Source organism: Plectrocnemia conspersa, unplaced genomic scaffold (genome assembly GCF_051122295.1).
Source record: "Plectrocnemia conspersa isolate PC_06_02 unplaced genomic scaffold, ASM5112229v1 ptg000005l, whole genome shotgun sequence".
Taxonomy (NCBI): Eukaryota; Metazoa; Arthropoda; class Insecta; order Trichoptera; family Polycentropodidae; genus Plectrocnemia; species Plectrocnemia conspersa.
This window is the reverse complement of record NW_028277169.1, coordinates 55,629-74,826: the sequence shown is the minus strand read 5'-3', so window position 1 is coordinate 74,826 and position 19,198 is coordinate 55,629. Positions and strand designations below refer to the sequence as shown.

General features: G+C 30.4%; 2 long non-coding RNA genes across 7 annotated transcripts; one reads left to right on the top strand and one right to left on the bottom strand.

Moving 5' to 3' along the window:
- Positions 1–2,887: 2,887 nt before the first annotated feature.
- LOC148234607 (uncharacterized) lies at positions 2,888–5,795 on the top strand. 6 transcript variants are annotated; one of them, XR_015809565.1, is made up of 4 exons: positions 2,888–3,076; positions 3,143–3,222; positions 3,298–3,758; positions 4,146–5,795. It is a non-coding gene; the product is annotated as an uncharacterized LOC148234607 (long non-coding RNA). The 6 variants fall into 6 exon arrangements; XR_015809562.1 differs by having other exon boundaries at positions 3,143–3,758; XR_015809561.1 differs by having other exon boundaries at positions 2,921–3,407; positions 3,523–3,758.
- An 11,205-nt stretch (positions 5,796–17,000) lies between these two features.
- Positions 17,001–18,687, bottom strand: LOC148234606 (uncharacterized). Its single transcript, XR_015809602.1, has 2 exons — positions 17,423–18,687; positions 17,001–17,074 (listed from the first exon to the last, which is right to left on the bottom strand). It is a non-coding gene; the product is annotated as an uncharacterized LOC148234606 (long non-coding RNA).
- Between the last annotated feature and the right edge of the window lie 511 nt (positions 18,688–19,198).

Sequence of the window (19,198 nt, the reverse complement as noted above, 5' to 3'; positions counted from 1 at the left end):
GTGATAAATTGCTATTTGCAATTGTTTGTACTACTTTTGTAAAATAATCTTTATTATTCCAACAAATAAATTTAAGATTGCAAGCAACTATGGCATTTAATTATTTTTATACCATTAAACAATCAACGCTTTACAAATAAGTTAAAGAAATAAACATACTTTTTAATATCATCGCTTAAAGCAGCGATTTTAAATATTATTTATAAACTATTCATGGGGTTTTAGTTAACGACATTAACATTTAAAAAGACGAAGACAAAATATACAAACTGTGGTTTCTTTAAAATCTAATTTTAAGGAACATGTGTTATATTTGAATAGACAATAACGGAAGTACGATAGAAGTTAATTAAATTTTATATTTACAATTAAAAATTTAGTACGATAAAATGGGTAGTGAGCATAACGCACTTTTATTAGATACAAAAGATAAAAGGCTATTTAGAGGTTATATGTATTAAGGCATAAAATAATTAGACAAATTTAATTTAATTTAATTTTTAGCAAATCCTTTATCGTCGATTAATCTTAATATTTTTACAAATTGCATTGAAATTATATAATCATTACAAGGAAAGAGTATTACAATTTTAAATACATGAGATAAAATTGCATAGATAAATAAAAACAAACTGGGAAATAAATTTACTGCTGAAGAGGATTATTATGCCATAAATCCTTTATGGGGATCAAGACTAAAGAAAAATAATTGTACAATAAAGAAAAATAATTGTACAAGGCTGCAGTAGAAAATAAATTAAGATGGATCTCTATAGACCTGATTGACTTTTGCATTGTCAAAGGAATATATGAATCATGTTTCGAGCTGTCATCAGACCATTTACCGATAATAGTAAATCTACAAACGAATTTAATCTACAAACAACAAACTCAGACTTTATTTATTTATTTATTTTTTAAAATTATAACCATCGTGACCTGACAGACAAACCCAATGCGTCACGATAGTCAAAAATACTAATACATCATAATACATATAAATATAAACAAGACAAAACAACAGACACAAATCACCTCAACAGGTGTGCATTGTCCCATACGAACTGAACCAAAACTCCATATGTGCAAGAGAAAATGTCAATATTACTATGGACAGAATTGAGCAGATAAATAGCATTGGCCAGAGAAGAGTTGGCAAGTGCTCCAGTTCTAGACTTAACAGGCAAGAATAGTGGACGCGACCGAGAACTATAACCACCTTCAGGAGCCCACATTTGAAGCTGCTCGAGCACTGAAGGATTGTCTACAATACCCTTGAGCCATTTCCAGAAGTGTTTAATTACATAAACACTTCTGCAAGTCGACAAAGAAACGTATCCCAGGGCTCCTAAAATAAAAGCACTGGGAAACAAGAACGGATAATACCCGTATTCCTTCAAGTATAAATATCGAAGAAATTTACGTTGTACTTTTTCCAGCTTCAATTCATTACATTGATTCATTACGCCTGGGATCCAAATGATGGAGCTAGTTTCTAGTATGCTGCGGACTAGAGTATCATAAAGAGTGCGCAATACTAAAGTATTCCTGAAGTAACGCGCATTTCTCAAGATAAAACCGAGCATTTTTAAGGATTTGCTATGAGTCTCTGCAATGTGCTGGCTAAATTTCCAACGTTCTTCGAAAGTCACTCCTAAGTCCTTAGTTGAAGAAAACCTTTCCAGAAAATATCCGCCTAGATGGTATGAATATTTTGCCGGCGTTAACGACCTTGAAAATGAAATTGTGTGACATTTCTTTACACTGAAAGGCAATTGGTTATAGCAAGCCCATTTCCATATAGAGTTGAGATCCTCCTGTAGGTCGAGGGAATCAGAAATCGAATGCATTTTCTTGTAAATTTTCAAGTCATCTGCATATAATAAAAAATCTGAATGCTCTATTGCTGTTTCTATGTCATTAATGAACAATAAAAACAACAATGGACCCAAATTGGATCCTTGAGGTACTTCAGTAGGGGTCTTATATCGTTCTGAAAAGGAGTTATTATACTTGACGAATTGATATCTATTGGTCAAGTAATTTGAGAATAGATTTATGAGATCTTCAGAAAACCCGAAATAAGATAACTTTTTTACAAGTAAAGCATGGTTACCTTTATCAAATGCTTTTTCAAAATCTGTGTATACGACGTCCACTTGTATACCAAAATATAATATAATATATATAATTATAAAACTGATTGGGATTTGTTCAGAGAAAACTTTGACCAAATTACCGAATTGAACATTTCCTTGAAAAGCAATGATGAAGTAGTACAAACGTCTAACACCTAACAAAGACAATTAAAAAATTAAAAATAATCCCCTAATATTAACAAATAAAATAGAAAAAAATGCAAGCTACGCAAAAAGTGGCAACAATCAAGATTACCAAGCGATAAAACAAAATTCAATAGAACTGTTAAAGAACTCTAGGCCCTATTATACAACTTAAAAAATGATTCAATTCAAAATTGCTTGAAGAACTAGTCAGTCTCAAAAAGACAGCAAGCGCTGTCATTGTAACAGCGTGAATAGTGTTTATTTTGAGACTGCCTCTTTTTGTTGATAATATTTTTTTAAGCGAAATTTTAAAAATTCTCTAAAAAATAAAACTTTAAATTGCCAACGTTTGCCAAAATTTAATTAAACTTTTTTTTTATTTATGGAGAAGCTAATAGCAAATCCACATGATTTATATTATATTTAAATAATAATTTAAATTAATTAATTATATTTTTCTCAAGTTAAAAAAAATTTTTACAACTTCATGATTTTTTTACATATTTTAATAGGTGTTTTACAATTTGAATCGATAAAATAATTTGCGGAACTCGTTTCCGCCAAAACACGCCATCCCGAAACTTCCCTTAAATATCAAATTTGCTTACGCATGGCAACTTTTCTGGCATCTGTCAAGCGAAAGCCGCGAAGTTTAATGCAATTAAATAAACAGTGAAATATGTTATAATCACATAATTTTTCCTACCAAGTGTTAATCGAAAAAGATTTAAAATGATATAGCATTGGAATTTTAGACAATATAAATAAAACTTTAAATTATGAGTGTGCCAGTAAGTGTTTGGTTATATGAATAATATATCACGGTTATTCTAACAAAATTACTATTGACTTTCTAGGATAAAATATTAAAAGACAAACAGCAGTGATTCGGCAATTAAAGATATACATACCAAAGTTAATTAAACATATTACAATGGTAGTAATAATGTTAAATCTCATATTAGTGTAAACAAAAAGTTACATTTTACCCACTAAATAGTATCGTTTACAGTTAATTTTAAGAAGCAATGAAAGATCTAATAACATTTAGATTTGGCAAACAACTAAAATATGACTTATTGCGATGTTAAATCCATGTTTAATCCTCTATGGTAAATTCCGGTAATTTTGTTCTTTGGTTGTCGTTTAAATTTCATTAATAAATTATATTAGTAGTAATAATGTGTTCAATGTTTAATTCTTGATAAAAGTCTTATAGTTCTTAATTATTTTTCAGAAGCAATGATAGAACAATTTGATGACCTATATTGCAACAATAAGTATTATCTTTGTAAAAAAGAACATACTACATAAGTTTGATGTAACTGAATATCCTGAATTTGGCTGTTCCGAAAGAGAAATGATTGCACAGAATAAAAATTGATAAAAAAAACCAGGGCAGAGATACAAATGTTGCCACATCGGAATGAAAAACAACCCACTCTTAGATATTTTGGCTATCGATTATTCCAGGTATACAATCACATATTTATAATCATTGTAAAATGTCGTCTAATAGATAACATCCAAGAAACTACACATTTATCAGTTGGCTGATCGCTCGGAATGGAACAATTAGGTGAATTTTTCTTGCTGTAATAATGGTTTTAATTTATTTTGTTTATATACCTTGGTGTATACAACAACTCACTCACTACCCTAAATATTATCACTATATGGCACAAAAAACATAAGCAAAAAGTCAAGAGCTCATGACTGACGTTTTAGAACAAATATAAAATTGATTTAAAACTTCAAATATTTGCATCCTCGCCAAATTATTATGTCATATCATTGTCAGTTGTCTGTGTAAGTATTGTGTTTAAATCTTAATTATTGTATATAGTTTTTATTTTTTAGAATCCATGAGCAAACAATAAGATGACTGATAGATGACTACTTTTGGTATCCATTGCACAAACCACTGCCGTTACCAATACTAGGACCCTACGAGTACAACCCAGTGAGCGGCATCCAGCTTTTGACGGCCAGATGAGCGAGATCTACCCCCCGTAGTACTACGCTATTTGTTAGAGTCTTAATAGTGTTTCTCTCGAACGTTCTGGGAAATGTCTTCCTGACCACCTTCATTGCATTAGCATTGCATGCTTCTTGGTGATGCCTTAGTTTCAGCTTTAGCCCTCGGTCCCTAAGCCAGCTTGCGTTGAAATTGGAAATTCAAGCTCAAAAGAGGTCCCTCACTCTCCCACACTTATCGGCGAACTCCAGCATGTGGTCGACTGGCGCCGTATAAGATGACTACTTAAAAATGGAACCAAACTTCTTCAGCTAAATAACCGACTACATCATAATCATTGTCATGCAATAGTCTTGAAAGATATTATCCCCAAATATCAATAAATAAAAAAATAGGTTTTATTAGCATTTATATGGTTTGATCGACATTAACATTCAATCCTCATACGTATTATACTAAGTATATATTACATATTACCGTTTAAAACGTACCTGGCTTATTTGCAATTAGAGTAATTATATTTAGTCAAATTTAACTTAGATATACAATAAATCGGAAGCAATGATAATGTTTATGTATTGTAAAAGGAAAAACTCACTTTTTGCGGCTTCGGAGCCCGTCGACGAACTCATAATTTGAAGATTTCAACACGAAGATCGTCAAGTGATTGTTTATATAGTTTAATCAATGTATTCTTCTAATCCTCACACACATTATGTATATATTTCATTTTCATAGTTATAGTACATCTAGTTAATTTGCAATCCGAACAATGTACATGACAAAATAATGAAAATTATTGTCACGTAGCAAAATTATTTAAAACTGTTGTCACGTTACTGTCGGCCATCTTGTTTTATATTTGAATGCTTATTTTTCATTGGTCAAAACAACAGAATGCATTACCAGAGGCTCGGAAATCAATATATAGAATAATTCATTTTAAAGCGAGAACATCTGGAAGCGGAAGCGACGGCTTAGAACAATTAAAAATAAGAGATTTTATATCGACTTGATGAGTTTTAAATGGCCTTACCGTTAATGTGTTAAGTTAATCTCTTGCCATTGTCTCTAGTTTAATAAAACAGTAGCTTTAATTATATTTTTTCAGGACCAAACCGCAACATTGGCTTTAATTACACATATTTTTATGTTTTTTTTTAAACTACCATTTATTTTGTATTTATCGAGTATAAATATACATTTATTTTTTTAATTTGTTATTATTTTTAATATTATTAATATTATTTTTTATTTATTTTTAGACAGGCAATATACGTCGATCGTACAATACGGGGAGATGAAAGAAATCGTCCAAATCTTAGATCAAAAGAACACCAAGACAAAAAGTTGATGTGCGCCGAGGAAAATATTGAGCTAAACGAATGATATTATCATATATAATACAAAAAATGAACAAACACGTGCATATTATAAAATATATATTGATATTCTCGTATTTTAAGATACTAGTCTTATATGTCATACAAATGTACATGTTTAACGTATACATATACATAATATTTATCCCACAATTTTTTTTATTTAAAATAATATTTATCATTCCTACGTCTGTCTCGTATTATACACAATTTGTATTAGCAAATAATTTTAACTGTGTGTCTTAAATATTATAATTACAAAAATCTTAGATATATCCATACTTTTTAAAAAAGGTTTGCTCTAAATCAATTGAATTTCCAAATTCGATTGATTTAGAGCAATTGAGTTCATATACATATTTATATGTATAGTAAGAGAAAATACTCAATATATTTTATTAAGAAGACATTGATTAAATATGTATTTTTAATCTAAAAAAGAGGTGCTGTATGACTAAAATTGTTAAATTAAAAACTGAAAAATGTATGTACTGTAAAAAGCAGGGCTGTGGAGTCAGATTCGGAGTTGGAGTCGTGGTGTTTGGCCGGATTCGTGAAAAATGAGCGACTCCGACCAACCGCTGAATCTGAAGACGATTTAGAAAAATATCTCAATGAACAAGTGGAAATAAAACGACCTCGTTTGAGTCCTAATATAGTAGACGAAGGAGACTATTTCAAAATTTAAAAATGAATTTGACGATGCATTGAAAATGATGGAAAAAATTGATCGAGCCTATAATTTAAATGTTAAAATGGCAACACAGCGGTATCCATAAATCGTAAAAGAGTCAGAGTTGACCGTTACAGCATTGCCGCCAACCCAAGTATCCGTAGAGCGGTTATTTTCCACTTTTAAAATCCTCAATTCTGATTTGAGAGGTTCTACGAATACAGATTTAATAGAAGCAATGTTGTTTTTAAGAATAAATTCAAATAAATAATTAATAAAGTTTGATCTTGTTTTATTTTTATGCCTATAACATGAAAAATTTGCCTATTTGCAAAGGTAGGAAAACAACCTGATAAATTTAAACTTTTTTGTGTCGGAGTGGAGTCAGAGTCTGAGTGAAGTCGTGCTGTTGGTAAATATCGGATTCGGAGTCGTATTTTTTTAACGACTCCACAGCCCTGTCATACATCTTTCATATATTTTTAAATTAAAATAAATCTTAGGCTGCATCAAAATATTGACGATTTTTTCTTCAAATTTGTAAAAGGTTATTAATTAATAACTTGTGCATTTTTATTTTATTTGCAATGTATTTATTCTAAATAACTTAGTAAAGATGCAAACGATCGATGTATTAATTTACTCCTAAATGCTATCTTAACAATACATTATTTGACCATTAAAGTTAATACATTTTTTAAATTAAATTATTGAGCATAACAGCTTGAATTTTTGCCATATAATATATTTTTCTAATATATAATGTATTGTTACGATAAAATATATTAATAAATGGTTTTATATATACAAATATTATATAACTAATTATTATTATTCAATCATACAACCACAAAAATATTTTTTTAATACTAACAAATAGAAATCCATGTATAGTATATGAAATTAGGGTTAAATCATATATTGAAAAAGTAAATATACTTGACAATTCAATATAACGCTTTAGTTTATTTACGTAAAGTGCATTAGGTTCTTTATCGATTATTGCTTTTCAATTGCCCTTAGATTTCTATCTTATCGACTTACCCCCCCCCCCCTGAAAATAGCTGAAATGAAGTCCCTGTGGATTATTATTTTAGATACACAACTCTTTTATTTAGACCTTAAAATAGATCGTCACGTTAATAATTTTGGTGGCAGGGCCAGTTCTGAGCATATGACACCGATTCACTTTCGTATTATAATTATTGAACCTAAATTAATGCGATACCATCATAATGAGTAAACCTAGAGCCGTGTTTCCGATTTTCCACCGTTCTTTAAATGCGATAAGGGTGCAAAAAATCTACGGACTCAAAATATAGCCCCAATGTATATTTTAAAATTTATTACCTAAAATCAGACTTGACGAATAGATGCATTTAACGGATGCACCCTACGTTTCAATGTATTGCATGCGTTCGCTTCAACACAAACGTGCTTGCAAAGCCCGGGTGCATTTATGAACCGTTGACCTCCTACCTCCGAGCTGATCATGTTATCCGAGTTCTTCCATTTTCGTTGCCCGGGGACAATTTTAGTATAATCCAGTTCCGAAAAGTCCTATGTGAACTATTATATTCCCTATAGTATACAGAAAGTCAAGTTTATTAAAACATATTTTTAATAATAAAAAAATATATTGATGGTGGTCGCCCGGAGCGCCAGATTGATTCAATTTTTTCGATGATGGTATTTGAACAATATTTTCTGAATGATTGGTAAGGAGCGTAATTCTATCCACCCAGAAACATTTAAGCTTACGTCTCTAGATCTATGTAAATATTAAAAGCATCTACTTTGCAAATTAATTTTCAATTTAAGGTCCATGCTTTCATTCCAGATAACAATATGGTGAATAAATAACAACCATACGCATTCTAAATAAAAAAAAGTTAAATGCTTATAGAATTGAGGTCTCATTCTGAAAAATACACTTCTTTCCATTTCTATTCGAGTTTTACTTCTTGAGTAAGATGAGATGAGTCCTATTTTTTTTCATCCGTGTACACAAGTATTTGTACCGTGCGACTCTTTTTATTAGTTCATGTATGAAGTGATCTTTTTGTTGTAATTATCTTAGTTTTACGTATATTCATATTTAGATCGTGCTTATTACCTTTTTTTAGCAGTGTTTGAAAATCGCTGGCATACTGTATCATTAATGCATATAATGTTATTTATTTATTATATCTCAATATCTAGAGCTTCTTGAAATATTGATTCGGAGTACATGTTAAATAAAAAAGGTGATGATATATGACATATATTTTTTACCTACACATCCAATACAGATTTTTTAATAATGTGAGTTTCGGATGTTGAACTTTGTCAAAAGCTTTTTTATAATCTACAAATTACATGAACATCTAGACATATTTGCACAAAAACGGTTACATTGAATAGAACTTTTCTTGTTCTTGAGCCATTTCAGAAATCAATCTGAGTGTCGCTCCTTACAATTATTGCGTATTTTTTCAGGAATATTATAAGCATATGGCTCATCAAGCTTATTGTTCTAGATTCTTAACACTCTTTTACATTTTTAGGCAAAGTAATAAAGGTATATTTAAGCCAGTCATTTGAAATCTCGTTAAAAAGTTCTACGATGGAGTTAATTTTATCGTCTTCTAACAGTTTCACCAATTTGAGCTATACATCATATGACCTTATTGATTTCCTATTTTTGACAACGTTATGTCATACAGAACTTCTTCTTTCATGATTACTGGTCTTTTATTAGTCTCTTTGTTCTTTGAGTTCTTCGATGTATTATTCTTAATGTTTTAATTTATTTTCTATATCCATAATAATTTTGCCATTTTTATCTTTTAATATAGGTGATGTTTTACTTTAGCTAATTCCTAATGTTTCTTTGATTTATATGTTCGTTGAAGACGTCATACTTATTTTGAAGATCTTTTATCTCTTTGCATTTTAAAATAAAGATTTGTTTTAAGGTTTATAAAATTCATTGATTTGTGCCGTTATTTCCGAACATCGCGTCTAATTTAAACATCTTCACTAAATTTAATCTCAATTTTAACATTTCCTGTTTATTTTAATATCGCGTATCTAATATAATATTAAATAAAAGTGGTTGAATCAATGCGTTTAACGGATGTTCGTCTCTTTTGAATGTACTAGACATGTCCTGTATACGTGTTTGTTTCATAGTATTACCTGCATAGTGTGGATGTATTTACGGGTTGTAGAGTGACCTGTCAAGCTGTTTCTGTTTTCCCAATCCTATCGTTTGCATTGCCCGGGGAAAATTTTAATCTAGACTCATACCAAGGGAAATCCATTACATTTGCTAGTGTGCTACATATATGAATATATTATATTATTAATTTACTTAGCAAAATATAACAAATTCTTTCTTCCAATAATAAAACCAGCTAATTTTTATTTTTGCAGATTATTATATAAATTCGCATTCTGTACAATATTTCTTTGGTCTATATAATTATCTCTAATTTTAGTGTTAATTTTATTTACATCTTTATTTATTATTAAATACTTAATAAAATACTCTGACAATATATTATATTTTAATTTATATATAAATACTGACACATGCATATTTAATATTTTTCGAACATTCAACCATTGCAATCTTTCAATTATACTTCTACAACCAGTGAATCTGAAACTACTCTCAATGCCATATCTTATTGGTATATATGTATATAATATTTTTACACAATAATTAAAGTAAGCCAATATAATATTGTTCTAGAACATACATAAGATATTTCTTATCTACAATATACCTATTTTTTATGATGTTATTATAAAGTTCTTCAAAAATAAATTATTATCTAATATTACTTCGAAATAATTTATATTATTAACTATTTTTATGGTGTAATTATCTACAACTATTTTTATACTATTATATACTTATACACCCATACCTCGCTTTACGGCCTAGATACGTTCCACGAAACTTGGCCGCTAAGCGTAAAGCCGTATAACGAATCCATTATTATAATACAAATTCATACAAATTCAATGGGATCGGTTCCAAATTTGTTAAATATGTAACATGGTTTATCATTTAAAATGCATTTTATCTTTTTATTTCATTTAAATCAAAAATACATACATTTGTACATAAAATAATAACAGACTCCAAAAACCAACAATAATCCATAAACAAAAATGAAACAACTTCATGTTACATAAAATATGTATATGAATACATACATATTTTTTTTAAATGGCTTTAATCTGAAGACGATGAAGAAATGATAACCTGCAGATCACTGTCGTTCTCATTTTTCGCTGGTAAGGATGGGCCTGGCTTAAAAAAATTGTCCAACGTTGTTTGTCTTGCCTTTTTGTCTCTTTCGTTCTTCAGTGATTTATAACAGCTAATGGCTGAGTTAATTCCTCGAGAAACTTTAGCGCTACGTTCGACGTCAGGATCGTTTTCAAGGAAGATGTTTATTCCTTGTTTGAAATAGGAAAAGCTTTGGACAATTTTTTCGATGTTAGCTGTTTGGATACAACAGGCTCTGTCTCTTCATCAAATGCCGGTTTTGCTTGCAACTGAATGAGTTCCTTATATGAAAGGGGTTTCCTATCAGCTTCAAGTAGACTAAGCACATCACGTTCGTTCAAACCTTCAAAGTCGATATCATGTGCTAGATCCAAAATGTTTTGCCTAATTTCAGGAAGGCAATTAACTTCTGCATCAGTACTTTTTACACATTCTGGCCATATTTTTTTCCAAACATGGTTCATTGTTGTTAATTTTAATTCCTTCCATGATTCACTGATGGTGTCAACAGCATCCTTGATGTTATAGTTTTTCCAAAATGTTTTAATTGAAGATTTACCATCGGTTTCCCTTATAAGTTGTCGGAAAGTTCGGCGTAGGTAATATGCCTTAAAAGTGGCTATTTTACCCTGATCCATTGGTTGGATCAGAGCTGTTGTATTTTTCGGAAGGTACTCAATCATTACGTCATCAGATAGTTCGGATAAATTAGTAGGATGCCCTGGTGCATTATCCAAAAATAGCAAAGCCTTGTTGCTTAAGTTATTGTCTCGCAAATATTTTTTCACTTCTGTGCAAAAGTGATTTTTGAACCAATCCTCTAAAGTAGCTTTAGTCATCCAAGCTTTCTTGTTGGATCTCCATATGACGGGTAATTGATTTTTATTTAGTCCTTTAAGAGGCCTTGGATTTTCGGACAAATATATTAAAAGTGGTTTTAGCTTAAAATCACCCGTGGTATTTGCACCAAGTAGCAAAGTTAATCGTTCTTTAGACACCTTAGGCGCAGATTTTTCGGTTTTTGAAATGTACGTGCAATCAGCCATTCACTTCCAATAAAGCCCTGTTTCGTCTACGTTAAATACTTGTTCAGGTTTATGACCACCTCTTTCAATAATTCACTGTAAAAATTTTGAGATATTCCTTAGATGCGGCTTCATCAGCGCTAACTGCTTCACTTTTCATTTTAAAATTATGCAAATTAAATCTATTTTTAATTTTTTTTTAAAATCGACATTGAAAAAAAGTTTTTTTGCCGTTATAGCGAAACATTTTAGGCCGTAAATCGAAATCGTGCCTTAATTGAAGAGGGCCGTTATAGCGAAAGGCCGTATAAAGAGCGGCCGTATATCGAGGTATGGGTGTAGTTAATTGATGATAAATATTGTAAAGAATGATTTTTATAACAAAATATGACTTGCTTTAACTTAAATTGTATGGTACTATAAAACAGAGTAATGTTCATGTTTGTTGATAATTGTTGTTTTTTATATGAATCTACTGTGCCAATATATTTGCTTCGTTAATATTATGCTCTAGAGTTTTAATGATATAGTTATTAAAATTTATTTTTGATTAATAAAATGTTTGAAACTTAAAAAAAATATAATTCCGTGTATCTAAGTTAAATATGTGGCGTATTTTACTATTCGATACGAAAAAAAAATGTTTTTTGGAAATGCAAAATAACTCGATAATCCATGAGCATTATATTTATTTTATAAGACATCTATAGCTTTAAAATGTAATACTTATGATTTTTTTACCTCCAGTAAAGTTCAGTCATTTGCAATTCCGCGGTATTGCAAATAGTAATTCAGCGGTTATGCAGTATCACCGACGATATGTATTTGTGAATTTTTAAATTAATAAATAAATATTCTTTTATTAATAAAAAATGATTCAAAAGGTAACGCACTTCTTGTTCCCTTAGCAACACACAAATGAAAATAAAACAAGTCACTTAATCGAATCAATGACGAAGCAGTTGATAAATTTGCTGCGCGGCGGCCGAAATAATAGGTGAAACTGTCAAATCTTAATTTTAATAAAAAAATATTGCAATCCAATTTGTTTAATAATTTGCCATTATTAAACAAATTCCAATAAAATAAGGTGTTACTCGAAATGTATCACAGGCGGCCCTCGACTTTCGCAAATAATTAGTTCCTGAAAATGTGTGCGAATGTTGAATGTTCGAAGTAGAGGGATGTAAAAAAAAACATTAAAAAATGTATTATAAAATATTTATCAAAAATATTTGTCAACATCTCAAGTTAACGAGACGTGCTTAATTGGTTTATTTATAAGCTTGTCAAGAGCTAGTTGAATACAACCTTTTTTTCTTTTCTTGATATAGTGCTTTATAACATGCTGCGTGTTTCTCAATCGCCGAGATATTAGTTCTCCGTTGAGATCACATTCTTCCGTGATAGTCAAAAATTTGTCAAGATGCATGAAGGCTTCATTTACATTTTATCAGCTTCTTTTTCATCACTTTCGTTGTGTATTTCATTTAACTCATGTTGCTCAATTAAGTATTCATTTGACAAAGGTACTGAGTGAGATTCAATAAACTCATTAACATATTCGTTGTTGATGTCCAAGTTTAGTTCATTTATTAGGCTAACTATTTAATTTGCGATAGTTTCTGGAATTTCTTCATAATTTATAAAATCACTCGTCATTTGTGGGACTCTTTTATTTAATATTTTATCTCATCCAAAAATCTTAATGTAGTTGCCTTGATGGCTTAATACATTATTTTCTTCATATATTATCGTTTAAACATAGCTATCACTGTTTGGTCCATGGGCTGTATGATGCTGATAGTATTGAGAGGAAGAAACACAATATTGATTTTCCAGTATAAATTTTGCAGAGATTTTGGGTGTCTAAGATTAATTATAAATTGTTATCTTTACAATATTGCTAAACTGCCGGCACGAAATGAAAAGTGAACAAATCTTTAAACATGAACGCACCTATGCTTTTTTATTTGATTTCCAAATGACTGGAGGCAGTTCTTTATTTTTTCTTTACCCTTTCATTGCTTTGGGGTTTTCTGCTTGATAAACTAACATTGGCTTCAATTTTCCAACTAAGAAGCAATGTGAATCGGATTTTAGAAGGTTTATATCCAAGGCAACTGATTCTTCTTTCGATGTACGATTAAGGATTTTTTCCAAAATAAACCCGTCTCGTCTACATTGAATATTGTTCATCTACTATAATATTTGATAATTAGAAATTAAATTCTTTTGCAGAATCTTTATCTGCATCAGTAAATTTATTATTATGTAAAGAGTGCCTTATTTTAAATTTGTCGAGCCAACCATGACTTTCTTGAAAAACCGTGTTAGATTATTTTTTTAAGCTAGTCTTCCAATCTTCATGCAAACTAAGAGCAATACCTTGAATAATTGAAAAACTCAGATTGATATCGTTTCGAAGTTGCTCATCAATCCATGATGACAAAGATTTTATCATTTCATACATCACCGTGTTTTTTGGAAACAGTATTTAAAAATAATTTATTCTTGTTTTTAAAAATTGAACACATTGAAGCGAACAATTTTTGTATTATCGACAAAAATCTTTTAAAAATTGCGTAAGTCGAGGTCCATCTGTATGTAAAAATACGAAATATTATAAGTATATAAATTCACTCATCCGGGTTGTTTCGCTGATACTTAAAAGCCCATATAAAACGCAAAGGACTTTCGCACATAATTGGTTCCTGAAAATGTGTGCGAATGTTGAATGTTCGAAAGTAGAGGGAAGTAAAAAAAAAATTGAAATTGTGTGTATTTTAAAATATTTATTTATCAAGTAAATATAAGATGTTTAAGAGGCGTTTAAGAGACATGTTTAAGTGGGGCTTGCGGGTGTCTCCTTTGAAAAGTTATCAAGAGTTAACTGTTTTCCGCTATTCTTTATCTGTTCTTCTTATAGTATTTTATAACATGCTATGCCTTTATTGATCGCCCTACGTAATTGCGATATGTGTTATCCATTGGGATCACAATCTTCCATAATGTTTTTAATAGGTCCCAATGGACTTACACCACTTTCAAAATCAATGTTTTTATAAAATGTTGATTATCTGTTTTTAGGGTTTAAATGTAATAAAATATTTTATATAATATTTTCCCCCATTCTTTAACTTTTAGTTTTGCTATTCTTATAGAATGATAAAAATGATTGTTAATTCCTCCGTAACTATGAAAACTAACTAACATAATACGCTCTTCAATTTTTATTAAAATTATTTTATTTTGAGTGAAGTTGCCTCACTTTCAAAATAAACAAACAATTAATATCATTGAGCAAAATAAATTACTAGTAAAAATTTACAATGTTATTTATATATATGACTGTGAATTGATTAGAAATTTTTAGTTAATTTGTAATAACAAAATAATAACAAAATGTATTTGCCCCACTTTCAAAATAAACATCTCATATTTTAACCTCATTATGTGCTTTTCAAAATAAACATTTCATATTTTAACCTCATTATGTGTTATATACATATGTATGTATTTATCACACATTAATAAAGCGCCCTTAATGATTCATATTTTTATTTTTATGTTTTCTCAGCGAACGAAGCATATCGGTTCGTTCACATATGTACATAAGTCTAAATGGCAATGTTGATAAAATATGTTTATTCTTTGCACATGAACGGTGGTAAAATTTACATATTATCTCAAAGTAAATAACTATCGACACCGTCTATATATTGTATCTACTCTCGGGTGTCTTTTGTTGTGTAATCAATTTGATACTACGATGACTAATTGTATAACTCGCTAGCATCGCAAAAGAAATTCGAAACTTTTTATGAAAAATAAAACCACCGTCAAAACAAAGTATCTATAGAAATGGCAACGACGCAAAATCTCATGTATACTGCTGAGGTGTAACCTTATTAGCTATGCATTTATTTGTTTCATTTAAGGACTTTGTTATTAGATTTGATTCCTATACCTTTTTTCCAAAGGCCATATGAATTTACTCACTTCTAATGTGTCTTGACTATGTTCATACGTACCTGCAATTCCATATTTGCACAGTAAACTTTTAGCAAAAACTGCACGCAGCAGTAAATTGTTCAGTTGCAGAATCATCGTTGTTTATTTTACTTTTAAAGACAAAAATAGGATCTGGTTGTAAATGATTTTATGTTAGATTGTCGTTAGAATCCAATCAAAAGTATACTTTTTCACGTGTCTGTATTACAGATGAAGGAAATACAGACTCCTAAATGCTTCCAGAATTTTATTCATCGCCTTAGATATGTAGATTTTATATAATAAATTTGTTAAACAAATCTATGTGCGATATAATTTTTGAACCAAGCAAATCGATTCGTAAAAGCGGTATCTTTATTTTCTAGGAACTCTAGCACTCTGAGACAAAGAGTTTATAAAACCGATTCAAAGAGGCACATTTTGATTGCGCCAACAAACTTCCGTATGAAGTTGGGAGCGATTGAGTTCTTCATAGTTTTTAATACAAAGGATTGCAATTATGACATAATGTAATAAATCTTTTACATCGAGCATTGACTACAAAAAAATTTAGTTAATTTTAGCACTCCTTCTAAGACAAAGCTTTTTTGTTCGCATTGCCCTTGTGTACTGTAGTTCAATATATTAAAAAACGCTAAAATGCGTCGCGACGCCGTGCCTTTGTTAAGCAGAAAAAAACGGCGTCCTGCCAATCAATGACCTAATACCGATAAATGTGTAAACAATGAAGAAAGGAACAAGAAAAGTTACTTTGTAACATATTTGTGTCTACCAGATATATTCAAGAATAATGTTAAATAAGTAATTATACATGAGGTTAATGGAATTTCCAATATTTAATTAGTTTGAGACATCTAGCGGTGAAAATCATATTTGTATATTGCAGTTTTTATTTGTTTTATTACATAGAACCTTCTTTTTGCTAGATTTAAACGCTTCAATATTTACCCCATAAAATAGGAACAGCTAGGAATATACCATAGATTAAAAAAACGTCGTTAAACTCAATTTTATTGTGAATATTGTCACAACTCAACTATAGATGTCTCTACTTGTCCGTCCATCGCGTCACCGCTACTTATCAAGGTATAAAAGCCGCGCAGGCAATCGCACCTCACCACTCGCGTTCGATCAACGGCGAAGCTACGTCGCTCCAACCAAAGTCCGCCGCCATATTGGATCGGTCCAAATTAACCGCCGCGCCGCAGTTGTCCGAATTGACGATCTACGATACGCGAATATTAACTATAAATTAAATATTACTCTATACATTAAAGTTAAAATAACGTTTTTTACGTATTGTAAGCAGTTTTGTGCACTTTCAAACTTGCTTCAGTGTTTCTTCAGTGTTTTTACTCGACGTAAGTGAGCTTTCATTTTTTTTTAATTCATATTTTATTTTAATTTTACTAAAAGTTTCGGTTTTAATTATCTAAATAATAATATCGGTTCACGCTCTATATTTTTCACATGAATAGTTCATCTATATAACAAAATATTCAGACCGGCGTCCGCCGCCATTTTGGATCAGTCCATTTCGTACGCCGCGCCGCCGTTATCCGAAATGACGATTTACGATACGTGCATTCGCGAATATTAACTAGAAACTAATTACTACCCTATAGGTGAAGGTTTAAATAACGTTTCTTACGTAAATTAACTCGTTTTGTGCAATTTCAAACTTGCTTCAGTGTTTTTACTCGACATAAGTGAGCTTTCATTTTTTTTTTATTCATATTTTATTTTAATTTTACTAAGAGTTTCGGCTTTAATTATCTACATAATAATATCGGTTTACGTTATACATTTTTCACATGAATAGTTCATCTAAATAACAAAATATTCAGACCGGCGCCCGCCGCCATTTTGGATCAGTCCATTTCGTCCGCCGCGCCGCAGTTATCCGAAATGACGATTTACGATACGTGCATTCGCGAATATTAACTAGAAACTAATTATTACTCTATACATAAAGGTTTAAACAACGTTTCTTATCCGTTTTTTGCAATTTCAAACGCGCTACAGTGTTTCTCAATACTCGACGTAAGTGAGCTTTAATTTTTTTATAATTCATGTTTTATTTTAATACAACTAAAAGTTTGGGTTTAAATTATACACACAATAATATCAATGCACGTTATGTAATTTTTCATGTATAGTTAATCTGTATAACAAAATATTCGGATCGGCGCCCACCGCCATTTTGGTTCAGTCCATTTCGTCCGCCGCGCCGCAGTTATCCGAAATGACGATTTACGATACGTGCATTCGCGAATATTAACTAGAAACTAATTATTACTCTATACTTGAAGGTTTAAATAACGTTTCTTACGCATTTTACCCTATTTTGTGCAATTTCAAACGCACTTTAGTGTTTCTCAATACTCGACGTAATATTTCTAATTTCTATAAATTTGTTTAAAATAAATAAAAAAGTAATGATAAGTATATCGAACGTATATTCGCATCTTATACTTTAGGGAAAATTGGTTGGGCGTACACTAAAAGTTGGCATCCCTTTTTCACTTATGAATAATGACTAAATGGATTAACCTCAAAGTGACTATGTTAAAAAACATACATTAAATGCTTTTTATCATGAATCTCTCGACCTGCAAAACATGTATTTATTAATAACGGAGTCGCTTAACAGTTTGTATGCGAAAGACGAGAATTTTAGTTTCGCGGCGCTTATCAGTTAAAAGCAGGAGACAATGACAGTTTATTGTATTGCAATATTGGGATCTGTTGTCGTAAATATTTGCTTTATACAGTAAGAATCTGCTTTACCACTTCAATACAGAATACACAAAATAAAATTTTACTAATCTTGTTAAAATACATATTGTTAAATGAAAATATTAATTTTAATAGACTTAATACCATTTTAAAGAAATGCAAATGGACGCGAATCTATGTGTGCGATAGCCTGACGCAACCCTTACCGCTTTATATAACGAAATATACGGTGTGTTCGACCAATGTTTTTTCAGGAAACAAGACCGCAGAGGTGGTAGAGTAAAGGCAAAATTATTTAAAAAAAAACTTTTACAAATTTTAGAAAGTGTCAAGAACCCGACTTGATATGTGTCGATGTGATATTTAACTAACTTTTAATACTCTCTTTTTAATATGTAAATCTATTTTTCACATCTTAATAATATTAAATAAAATTTTAGAACGAAACAGACCACTTCTGCACGTTTACAACTTTCAAGTCGTTGCGGAAACCTGATGTTTACAACCTTAAAATGTCTATGCAACTGCATTAAAAAATCAAACAAAAGAAGTTAACGCTTATCTTAAAACAGACGCACGTGCATGCAATAAAGTTTTCGTATGTGATATTTCGAATGTGCATGTAATACAGTTTTCGTACATATTTATAAGTTGTGAAGCTGATTATATTTTTGGTGAGTGAACTTTAATCTATAATCTTGTTACAACAATACATTTATTATTACAAATATAGAGAAAAAAAATCAATCTTATTTAGTTCAACAGCTTTCTCAGAGAGTTGCAAAAGGCAGCAAAAGACACTAATAGTTCTCTAGTT